Genomic DNA, 12,850 nt, shown 5'->3' with positions numbered 1-12,850 from the left:
CTGGACCCAACACACCAATGGCACGTCAGCGTCTCTACTTCCTCAGGAGTTTGCGGAGGTTTAGTTTTTCACCAAAAACCCTGGCAAATTTCTACATAGGTCTGGTGGAAAGTGTGCTGACCGGCTACATCACGGTCCGGTATGGAAACACCAATACCCCTGAGCATAAAGGTAGTGGACACAGCCCAGGACATCACAGGAAAAACCCCACTATTGAGTACATCTACAAGGAACACTGCCGTCGGAGGGCAGCAGCAATCATCAAAGACCCACACCATCCAGCACATACTCTGTTCTCGCTGCTGCCACTAGGAAAGAGGTATCGGTGCCACAAGACTCACACCACCAGGTTCAGAAACAGCTGCTACCCCTCCACCATCAGACTCCTTAATGACAAACTCAGAGACTCATTTCAGGACTTTCACTTGTGCATTTTATTGATTTTCTTTTGTTCTCTCTGTATTGCACAGTTTGTTTAAATTCATTACCTGTTTACAGTTCTTTTATTTGTTTATATGTTGTACTCTGTGTACATTTTATTTTTTTGCACTACCAATTTGAGGTAATTCTGCTGCATCCGCAGGGAAAAGGAATCTTGGGCTTGTATGTGATATCATATATGTACTTTGACAATATATCTGAAATCTGATTCTCCATGCGTATAACTGTTAGTATTTTGAACGTGTAAGCAATGCTTTGGTAATACTTGTGTTTCATTCTGTGAAGTTTGCACTCAACCAAATCAGGATTTAATCTTACATAACGTGTCATCCATTTCTTGTTTCTACTGTAGTTTTAATGTGATGAATGGGAAATTCTGTCACCTGTATAGAAAATAATGACAGCTTGTAATTTTCTCCTGCATTTTAACCAGAAAATATTTTCTGATTGATTACAGGATTCGTCTATTTTGTACCAATAAGATCTTTTGACTGCAAATTTAAAAACAGAAAACTCTGCAGCAACTGTGGGGAGAGAAAATTCTTTCAAGTTGATGTTCTTTCATCTTTACTGGAGAACGTTTTAAGTTGCAGAGAAGAATGGAGCAAAGAGATGGGGAATGAATGAATGAATGTTCAGTCAGATGCAAGGATGGGAGATGGAAGTGAGTAAACCCCATTGGGGATTTTTTTTCCTCTCACTTCAGTTTTCCAGCATCTGTTCTACTTTCCTTTATTAATATTTATTTTAAATTTGCAATCAGATGACAATAAATGATTTATTTCTTTATTGTGAACAATACATGGGTGATTCTGTGGCTTTATAAACCGCCAGTGGGCTGATATCGCCTCAAACCGTGCATCTTGGCGCCTCACAGTTCGGCGGGCAGCAACCTCCTTTGAAGAAGACCGCAGAGCCCACCTCACTGACCAAAGGAAAAGGAGGAAAAACCCAACACCCAACCCCAACCAACCAATTTTCCCCTGCAACCGCTGCAACCGTGTCTGCCTGTCCCGCATCGGACTTGTCAGCCACAAACGAGCCTGCAGCTGACGTGGACATTTACCCCCTCCATAAAATCTTTGTCTGCGAAGCCAAGCCAAAGAGAAAGTTTATGGTAATTTTTGGTTGTGTCCTGCCAAGGCAAACACGTTAAAATCATTCAAGTTTTTAAAAAAAAAGACTCAAATCGACCAAATCTGAAGTCCCATGCTTTCAGATCAGGTCTAACCTCTTCAAGGATTCCAAGTGGAATAACCTCGATTTGATGAACAAGAGCACATTGTTGCCCTTTTACTATCTCCCTGTGAGAAATAATCCATGATCATTCCATTTGGAGACATTCATTAAATACAGTTATCACATTCACTGGTGGTTTCCTTTAAGTTAATCGCTGATTATATGTACTCAGTTGAGCAGATTCACTTACAGTAATGGGTTAAGGATGGCAAAATCTAAGCTACTGTTGTGACTGAGGAGTTAAATATAACATTTTGATCAGCCAGCTTAAAACTCTATCACGGTCAATGCAAATCAAGCAGACGCAGCTTGATTAGTCGTCACACGTAATAAGAAGAAAAAAATACAAACGCCTCTGCACACACGATAATCCAGGCTTCCCCTCCTCTGCTTTGCTGTTCGGCGAGCTCCCAGTCAGACACCACTGGAAGCTACTGTTGTAATTCCCTCAACTGGATGATGTATTTAGCCCATTACTCCACACAGGCGAGCTCCAGATGCAACAGATCAATGAGTCAATCACTCTCGGCGACTAGTGTTGACTGTTTAAAGGCTTGTTTCGTGGTTTTACTGAATCTATTTCCTTTAAACATTCGGTAAAGTTCTTTGGCATGGAAATTGCATATTCTACCTTTTCTTAAAAAAATTACATCAGAGTTATCGTTTTGCCTGAAGGCTCTATAAAGCCTGGGATACCAATATAACGAATGTGCTCATTGTGAGTCTGTGGAGCCTTCTGCTGTTTCACTTGCAGGCTGTCTTTCTCTCTCTCTCTCTCTCTCCCCCCTTATCTGCTTGCGCTCTCTCTCTCTCTCTCATTCAGCAATCTATCCTTACTGTCCGAAGATCCTGGGATCACACTGAGAACCTCAGGAAAGTGCCCAGATGATGGTAGGGGTTCAGCAATAGGCAGCATTCGAGAAAGAAAGCCAAGCCATCATTTCAAGGAATTGTTCTCATATAAATCATCTCTACAAAGCTGACATCCCTGTGGACATTGAGCAGAGCATTTACACAAGCTAACGGACTGCAGGCTGCTTCATGGTTTAAGTATTTCATCAGTAATATTGTCAGCTGGAAAAATCTTTAATACGATTGGTGGGATCCTATATCCCTCCCACCCTATCTTTCTATCCCCGCTGCTTCCAAACAGATGAAGGATTTTTGATGATGCTGTGGAAGGCAAAGGCATGAGTTTGTTTCTATCTGTGTAATTTTGTTTTTGTCCCCACAGAAAAGGCCAACTGGACCAGCCACAACAGAGCTCTTAGGATAAATCGAGAACAACTGCTTTATGAAGCTGAAGTTCTAAGTACCCTAAGCTGCTGGAAGACTGATAAGATCACATGCATACAAATATAAATAAAGCAATGGATGAGAAGGAGAACAGCACAAGCAGTGTGGGGAGTATGCAGCCTTCCACTATCCATGTTTTTGCCAATACTTCATCCCTTCATGGAATCAGGCACATATTTGTCTATGGGCCCATGACCATCCGCCGACTCATGTGGACTGTGGTATTTATTGGATCTCTGGGCCTGCTCGTGGTGGAATGCGCAGAACGAGTGGCTTTTTACTTCTCATACCCGCATGTCGCCAAGCTTGAGGAGGTGGCCACCAATAACCTGGTCTTTCCTGCCGTTACTATCTGCAACTTGAACGAGTTCCGTTTTTCAAAGCTCACAGCAAATGATCTCTACCATGCCGGTGAGCTCCTGGGATTGCTCAATGTCCATCTGGAGATCCAGAGCCCTCAGCTGGCTGATCCCATTGTGCTGAAAGCTCTCAAGAAGAAAGCTGACTTCAAACATTACAAGCCAAGGGTATTCAATATGCATGAGTTTTACGACCGCGTTGGCCATAGTCTCAAGGATATGATGCTGTACTGCAAGTTCCGGGGAGAGCGATGTACTTATAAGGACTTCAAAACTGTGAGTAAAAGTTTTATTTAAACATTCTATTTTCATTGTCCTTTCTAGAAACATAAATCCCATCAGTGGAAATAGCAAATCAAAGTCTTCAAATTACTCACCAGGAACTCGTGATAGACTTGAATTGTTTCAAATTTTATTCAGTGAATATTTCTATTCAGGATCTTGCCCAATAAGTGGAAGTAAAATTTTTTTCAAAATCTTTTGCTTTCGGTGAATATCTGGAAATGAAAATGAATGATATCATTCTGTGGACAATAAGGACAGAATAAATAACCTCTTACTGCCACAGTTTTTGAGTGAGTGTGAAAGAATGTCTGAACTGTCACATGTCTGCAAGTGCAGGATCTGTTATAATGCTGCAGGAATAAAAGCCTCTGCCTTGCAGTTCAAACCTATGGCCTAAAATTATTGACTTGCCTGACCTATTCACCAAATCACTGGAATGCCCTCCGAAGGAGTTTTTAATCTGGTGGCACTTTGAGCTGCGATTATAATTATTCACAGGTACATTACAATTCCAAGTGTTACCAAATCATTAATATTGCCCTGTCAATTGTTTAATTAAGAATGTGATGTTACTTTTGCAATCTCTTGCTTACATCTTATTGCAAGAGTAAAGAACAGTATTATAATGCATACTTTTAAGAGAGGGCAGAATGACAACATTATATCAATTTATTTAAAAAATGTTCTGATATGTATTTTTTGTTTTTTAAAAAATGGCAAAATAACTCAGCTCTATTAAGTTTGTGCTGCAGAGGACATATATTAAGATGTTAATGCAATTGATTTCAACTGTCTCATGTCTAATATTTTCCCGAATTATTACTTTGCCTGTTCTTCTCATGGAAATGCCTACTAATTCCTTTGGACAGCTTAAAAGCTGTGCAAGAATGAAAAAAACCCTTTTATTTGTATATTAATGTTAATGTGCTCTATTGGAAATTTGCTGCATACTTTCGTATAATATTTTGACAGCAGAATTCTTGGTGTCGACCGTTCCTCACTGGTCCAGGAAGTAACCTTGTTCAAATATGCCTCCATGAATTAACCCACATCCACTCAATAGCACTGCTGTGAAGAACAATTGGTTGCTTTATGTGAGTCGCTTGGTGTTAAGTGAATGTTCTGACAAATTTCAGCAAATTGTAAATTATAAGGTTTCATTTTCTATTTGCTCACATGTTATTCCCACTCTTTAAAAAAAAAATCAGATTATCAGTGCAGACAGTAAAACACTTGCAGAGTCTTTGAAGTATTGAATGAACTTTCATAAAGCAGAATAACTTTGTGAAGGTAGTCAATCAGAAAAAGTCTGCAGATGCTGTGGTTATTGGAAATGCACGTAATTGCTGGAGAAACTCAGCAGGTCTCGTTGCATCCACGCAAGGTAAAGATATATAATTAACGTTTTGGGCCTGAGCCCTTCACCAAAGTATAGCCGCTGTGAGACCTGTTGTGTTTCTCCAGCAATTTTATGTCTCAACATGGTGAAGATGCTGCATAACTACAGGAGTTAAGAGATGTTCACAGCTTACCAGCAGCCTACAAAGGAAATTCTTCCAAAGCTCTAATAAAAATACATTGATTATGTTTAGTTTGAGAATCTGAACAATTATCCTTGTGTGCATGCAAGTACAGATGACCATAAACGATATTTCAGCTGAATTCTCTAATTCTAAATGACTCATTTGTCTGATATGGTTAATATTACCCATAAATACTTTGGGTGTATCAAAGCTAAGTTTACGGAGACAGCACATGCAGTTCTTAATATCGTCTCACGAGACTCCGTTTTCCCAACGAAGTTCTAGTGCTTATTTTGGAATAGTTTTAGAAATCTGTTGACTGAAATCAATGAATCTCCTTCGCAAACCCATACATGAATTAAATATTAGTGGTATGAATGGGGAATGATAACATATTGCAAAATCTTTTGGTATTGCAGGTGACCATTTTTAAACATTTTCAAAATCAGTTTACTAAAATTGCAACTGTTATAATGTAATAAGTTTCCCTCCAGGTTTGTCTGTTTCCCACAATACCACAATATTTATTATATTTTGAAAGTTTGGTTGACTACATTTCATAGTGTTCAATGAATGCACAGCGAGGGTTGTGATTCAATATAAGGTGCTGAGGTGGCAACTTTTGAAACTTGATTGCATAATGTAGATATCTTTTTCAGGTGTGTTTTTTTTAAATTCATCCATTTGCTTTGGGTAACTATGGCAAGGCCAGTGTATAATTTTCCTTGATCTAAATGGCTTGCTATATCATTTCAAAATACAATCATATTGGATCTGGAATCCGATGTAGGCCAGATTAGTTCATGGCAGTAGATTTCCTTCTCCAAATGATATTTTAATGAACCAAATGTGCTTTTTTTTTAATGACAGGTGGACTCTTGGGCATCACTGGGCATCTTGTATTTTATTCCATATTATTTAATTAACTGAATTCAAATTCCCCAACTGTAATGGTGGGATTTGAAGTTACGTGTATAAATAATGGGTTCAAGCTTCTGGAACATCTATTGGTATGAATAACGTGCTTGGGCTCTCTTGAAAAGCCATTGATGGAGAATTTAAAATGAGGGATAAAGGGACAATAATTTGAAGCAGACTTTGATGATCAACAATTATCGGACAAGTTCAACTAAATCCACACTGAAATCGTAGCCATCGTGATTGAAGTAAAAAGAGAAACTCAGCAGGTCAAACAGTGTCCTTTATGTAGCAAAGATAAAGATCCATAACCAACATTTGGGGTTTGTGCCCTTCATCAAGGTATGAGCAAAATGTAGGCAGGTGCCCTAACAAAATGGTGGCCTCCAACAAGGGAGCCCAAGCACATTATTCATACCAATAGATGTTCCAGAAGCCTGAACCCATTATTTATACACATAACTTCAAATCCCACCATTACAGTTGGGGAATTTGAATTCAGTTAATTAAATAATATGGAATAAAAAAATAAGATGCCCAGTGATGGATCTTAATCTTTGCTACATAAAGGACACTTGTTAGACCTGCTGAGTTTCTCCAGCATTCAGTTTTTACCACACTGAAGCATACTGAAACCACAGCCTTCATCGGGCTAAGTAAGGACATATTGCAAAGGAAAACCAAAATGCTAGAAATCTAAAAGAGATAATGAAAAGATGGTGGTGGGGTGTAGAGGTGGGTGGTAGTGGGGGTAATTGTTAGTAACACAGAGAAGGAGCAGGGTCATAGGACATAGTCTACAGGCCGAACTATACAAGATTATAAGATAAAGAGCAGAAGTAGGCCCATTGGCCTATCAAGTTTGCTCCGCTATTCTGTCATGAACTGATATATCCTCCCACTCAGCCCCACTCCCTGCTTTCTCCCCGAAACCCTTGTCGCCATGATTAATCAAGTACATGTCCATCTCATCCCTAAATACACCCAACAACCTCACTTCCACAGCGAGCTATGGCAACAAGTTCCACAGACTCACGCCATGACCCTCTGGCTAAACAAAAGTTCTCTGCATCTCTATTTTAAATTGACATCCTTCTAATCCTGAAATCATTGCCCTCTTGCCTGTGCATTGGAAACATTCTTACTACATCTACTTTGTCCAGACCTTTCAGCATTTGAAATATTTCTATGAAGCCCCCTTCATGCTTCTGTACTCCAACGAAAATTCCAGCGAGTACGGTCCAAGAGCGAGTAAAGAAACCCAGATCTGAAATGACAAAGCATCCCAACATGACGTGCTGCGGCTAGCATAGCGGTTAGCACAGTGCTGTTACAGCGCCAGCGACTCTGGTTTGAATCCGGCACTGTCTGAAAGGAGTTTGTACCTTCTCGCCTTATCTACGTAGCTTTCCTCCAGTTTCCTCTCACCCTTCAAAAACATACTGGGAATTGTAGGTCAATTGGGTGTACGTGGGCGACACGAGCTCGTGGGCTGAAAGGACCTGTTATTGTGCTTTATGCACATCTAAATGTCTAAATGACTGACTATTTCTCTCCATGGATCCTACCTGATCTGCCAAATTCTTCCAGCTCCTCCTCGTTTTCTGCTTTTCTCAGTTCTGACGTAGGGTCCCATAAGAAGAAACCGATAATCTTAAAGACTGAGAGTGAGAATCAACTTAGCGTCCCGAGTTGGTGGAAGCAGCAAATTGTTGGGGGAAGCGGTTGGTGTGGAAGAGTGATGAGTATGACAGGACTTTTACTCAATTAATTGATTAGCCTCTGTGTTCTGGGTTCCTGATTAACTGGTAAGAGTAGAAGCGATGCAGTCCACAGAATCTATTTCCATGCATGGTTTGAAAGGATACTGGATTTCAAGCCTTTTGTAATTGTGCCGCTCATTTAGACATACTGCACGTTAACAGGCCCTTTCGGCCCACAAGCCCATGCAGCCCAATTACACCCAATCGACCTACAGCACCCGGTATGTTTTGAATGGTGGGAGGAAACTGGAGCCCCTAGGGAAAACCCACATAGACACAGAGAGAATGTACAAACTTCAGGCACCGCGGGATTTGAATCCCGGTACTGATCAGTGGCACTTTAACAATGTTACACTAACCATGCTGCCCCATGGAAGAAAGGTAATTAGATAGCAGATGTTCAAAGGTTGCCCTAAAACTCATGGAATTCTGAATGGATGCTCAGCTGGCATGTGTCATATGATATGCCATTTCTGCTGATGGGATAGAATATAAGAATGCTACATAGAATAGGTGCAGAAGTCAGTGTGGTTCTTCGTAATTTTGTTGGGTGAGGAAATATGAGCATACTCCAGCTGTTAATGATGTCCCACATCTAACCTCTTCATTCGAGAGTCAAAATTTATTGTCATTTTGCAATAGCATCACAGAGGAAATATTGGTATAAATTACGTTTCAGAAATAAATAAATAGTGCAAGAACAATGGAGAAAGTGAGAGAATGTTGTGGTTCATTGTTCATTCAGAAATCCGATGATTTAAACATAGTAAATGTTTAAATTTAGAGAAAATTAGAAACTCTGTCTATGAATCCCCTTCTAAGTTTGAGTTAACCTGGCGACCATTTATTCAATATTTTCATTTGTGGTGAGTTGATCTGGCTCTGTTTTCTTTCTATGATTATGTATGATAATTGGGCTGTAAGATGAGATCGGAGTGATCGGCGTGGTTTAGCTATATCTGTAGGTTTTTTTAAAAGTTTTTTTAATTCAGATTTGTTTTTTCTTCTTTTTTGGGTTTTTTTTTCTTTTTTTTTTATATATTGTTATTAATTATATCTTTTTTTTTAGAGATAGTTCACACCCTAAACTGATCTAATTTTTTTTTTAATGATATATTTTTATTCTGTAATATTATTGTTTAATATCTCTGTATTAATTCATTACTTACTATGTATTTTTTATATCTCTTTGAACTGTATGTGTTTATAAATTATAATAATAATAAAAAGATTGAAAAAGAAATCCGATGATTGAGGGGAAGAAGCCGTTCTTGTGCTGCTGGAGGCTCTTCTTCAGGCTCCTTTCCTTTTTCCCGAAGCGAAGAGGACGTGGCCTGGGTGGTGGGGGTCCTTGAGGATAGAGGCTGCTTTTTTAAGACACCGCCTCTAGTAGATGTCCTCGATGGAGTGACGATAGATGCCTGTGATGTCACAGGCCGAATTAACAACTCTCTGAAGTTTTTCCCTCCACCCCACCCTCTGTCTTATGCATTGCTGGATCCATACCTGTGATGTCACCAGGCAGAAGCTCTCCATTTTATTTTTGCACAAACTCATCTTGCAGATATACTTTTGCTGAAATACACTGCTTGCAAAACCATTTCTATAGATCCGTATATTTTATTTAAATTTCATCTCAGTGCGATTTCTGTGATTGTACAGATTCTATCACCTTTTTATTTGTGTACAATTGTAGTGTAGGATGACTGTGATTGGCTGAGAGCGTAGCCACGCCTACTGACAGGTCTCAAAGGGTTCCTCCTAGCCAGACCAGGTCATTCTGGATTGGTCGACCTACCTGTGATAGGCTCCAGTCTTCTCGTTAGTAAAAGCCTTGGTTTGGATCAACAAGCCTTTGATTCTTTCGACGCGCCCTACAATTTCGCATCTCGACCTGAGTCATCAGAAAAAAGTGCTCCCCCATACATCTGGTCCACATGCGACTTTCTTCCAGGAACTGAAGTTGGCTCTCCAGCAGTAGTTCATTTAATATCGGAACATTAGGTGATGTTGAGATATTAATTTAATTTTTAATTTAAATTTAGGCATACAGCACAGTAACAGGCCCTTTCGGCCCAATCTACAACCTCCATATGTTTTGAAGAGTGGGGCGGGGGGGGATCCAGAGGACCTGGAGGAAACTAATGCAGGTGACGGGGAGAACATACAAACTCCATACAGACCTTCCATCTTCTGGTGGACTTGTTTGTCTAAGCATGAAGTTGGCAATTGAAGCTCCCCTCCTGTGGAAATGATGTTGATCATTAGCCAATCATGAACCATTATTTTAAGTGCACCAGTAATGAACTGCAGGTGGTCCCTGACTTGTGGCCAACCATATTTATGACTGGAAAAATATACTGAATAAATTTTTAAAAATTAAGAAAAAATATATGTAAAAGTAAAAATTACGCATCAGGTCCCAAGGATCCAAGGCCTGTTTATTTTGATGGACCTCATGGTGGTGGGCACGGGCCGGGAGGGTGCCGAGACTCCACTTTTGCCGAGTGTGTTCTATTTTTGGGACACGAAGGAAGTGGTGGACCCAGTGTTCGAAGTGGGGGAGGTGAGTGCAGGCCAGGTGCCAGTGGTGGTGGACAACAGGTGCCAGTGCCAGGCGGGCCGGGCCATGGAGGAAGTGCCAGGGCTCCAGCTTAAGAACGTGTTGGCCCAGAGAAACATGCATCCAACTTGCATCTATATCGAGATCCATCCAGTCAGTCAGAACTGAACTTGGACATATGTCAGGGACCATCTGTATCTTGGTGTGGTGACATTCTTTTACACATCTTGGAGTCTGGTTTAATGATGACTATTTCTAGCCATTTCAAATCTCTTTAGAAATCCAACCTCACATTTCTCATTGTGTGTTCCACACCACTTGAATCATATGACATAATTCTCTGTGGAATTCCATGATTGCATCTTGCTATACAGTAAGCCCCCGGGTTAAGAATGTCTGACTTATGGACAACTCATACTTACCAACAAACTATGCGCAGCTTCAGTGGTTGTCGGCTTGAGGAAGAAAAATGCTGTCCGCCGTGTTAAGTCCGAGCACGTTGCTGTTAACGCTATGTTGAGTGTGTAATTTTGTACTTGGTTTAAATTGTTCTTATTTACCCTTATAACTATGCCTGCAAAGCGTAAATCTGATGCAAGTGCTGGTGATGTATCAAAGAAAAGGACAACTGTCAAGATTGAAAATAAAATGGAAATAATAGTGATTGGAAAGAGTTGAAAACCCCAGATCCGAAAACGTTTTTGACAAGAGTTAGCTGAAGCCTTTCATCTCATTGAAGCAGGGATGGCAAAGATCCTAATGCAGAGAAGTTCACCAAAGTTTACCGTACGGATATCGAGGGCCTCAGCTGCTACAAGGTCATTTATGACGAGAAAAAAAAAGCTCTGTTCAAACCTCTCTTCAAGAAATTGACTCCAGTAGTTTTAAATGCATAGAAAGATAAAGTATATACTATATACTAAGACAAACATTTTACTAACTGACGCTAAATAAGTACCGTATGTACCTGTTCCGGCTTACCTACAAATTCGACAAAGACAGACTTAGGAACGGATCTCATTTGTAACCCGGGGACTGCCTGTAATGGGACCCCAACCAGACTCAGTCACTTTGGCGTTAACTCTGGCTATTCTGGACATCATCTCCATTTGATATATCACATCCCACCCACACACATCTGCCACCAACCCCACAATCACTGGTTTCCTAACCGACTCCCTTCTTAAATTCCAGACGGAAGTTGTGCTTTTCACCTGCTGCCTCCTGATGCTTCTGATGAAGCATCCCACCCAGATCCAAATCAAACAATGCGCACCCACCACCCTTTCCCACCCAAGAGCGATTGAAGTGGAACCCTACTTTCTAACAGAACGGAACAAAAATAGATGCAGGAGGGTATTTGCATTGGTCTGAAATCGTGGATTTCTCCACCACAAAATGTATTTGAAGCCAAATCATTAAATATGTGAAAGAAGGAATTAAATATAATTCTTAGGATTAAAGGATACCAAGAGAAAGCAACAGCAGATGATTGAATTTGGATAATTAGGTCTCATTCATATTAAATGGTGAAGAAGGTTTCAAGAGCTGAATGGTACTTATGCAAGACTGTATTGGGCCTCCAATCTGCAACACTATTTCCTTTCCTCATTGCCGCTTATGATGGATTCCACACCACTCCTTCTTTCTTTCTTTGGCTTGGCTTTGCGGACGAAGATTAATGGAGGGGTAATGTCCATGTCAGCCGCAGGCTCGTTTGTGGCTGACAAGTCTGATGCGGGACAGGCAGGCACAGTTGAAGCGGTTGCAAGGGAATATTGGTTGGTTGGGGTTGGGTGTTGGGTTTTTCCTCCTTTGTCTTTTGTCAGTGAGGTGGGCTCTGCGGTCTTCTTCAAAGGAAGTTGCTGCCCGCCGAACTGTGGGGCGCCAAGATGCACGGTTGGAGGCGATATCAGCCCACTGGCGGTGGTCAATGTGGCAGGCACCAAGAGATTTCTTTAGGCAGTCCTTGTACCTCTTCTTTGGTGCACCTCTGTCTCGGTGGCCAGTAGAGAGCTCGCCATATAACACGATCTTGGGAAGGCGATGGTCCTCCATTCTGGAGACGTGACCTACCCAGCGCAGTTGGATCTTCAGCAGCGTGGATTTGATGTAAATGGAATGTACATTACTGGAGTTTGCAGTTGCTCCAACTGATATGGATACAGTATCTTTTACAGTTGACCACTATTTAGGATTTAGTTGCTCCTACTAAAAACTACCGTATATATGTGTAAAAATCAAATTTTGTTGACCATTTTTAAAAATGTTAATTTTATGGGGCGACTATTGCATGGACATTTTGGCCCAACACATACAGTTGCCTACCTGTGCCCATCTCATTTCCCTCTAAACTTTCCCCATCCGCGTTCCTGTCTGAATATCTTAAAAAATATTGTAACTGTACATGCGTCTCCCACTTCCTTTGGCGGTTTGCTCCACATACCCACCACCCTCTCTGTG

Source organism: Narcine bancroftii, chromosome 12 (assembly GCF_036971445.1).
Source record: "Narcine bancroftii isolate sNarBan1 chromosome 12, sNarBan1.hap1, whole genome shotgun sequence".
NCBI classification, from domain to species: domain Eukaryota; kingdom Metazoa; phylum Chordata; class Chondrichthyes; order Torpediniformes; family Narcinidae; genus Narcine; species Narcine bancroftii.
This window is presented reverse-complemented; position numbering follows the sequence as displayed.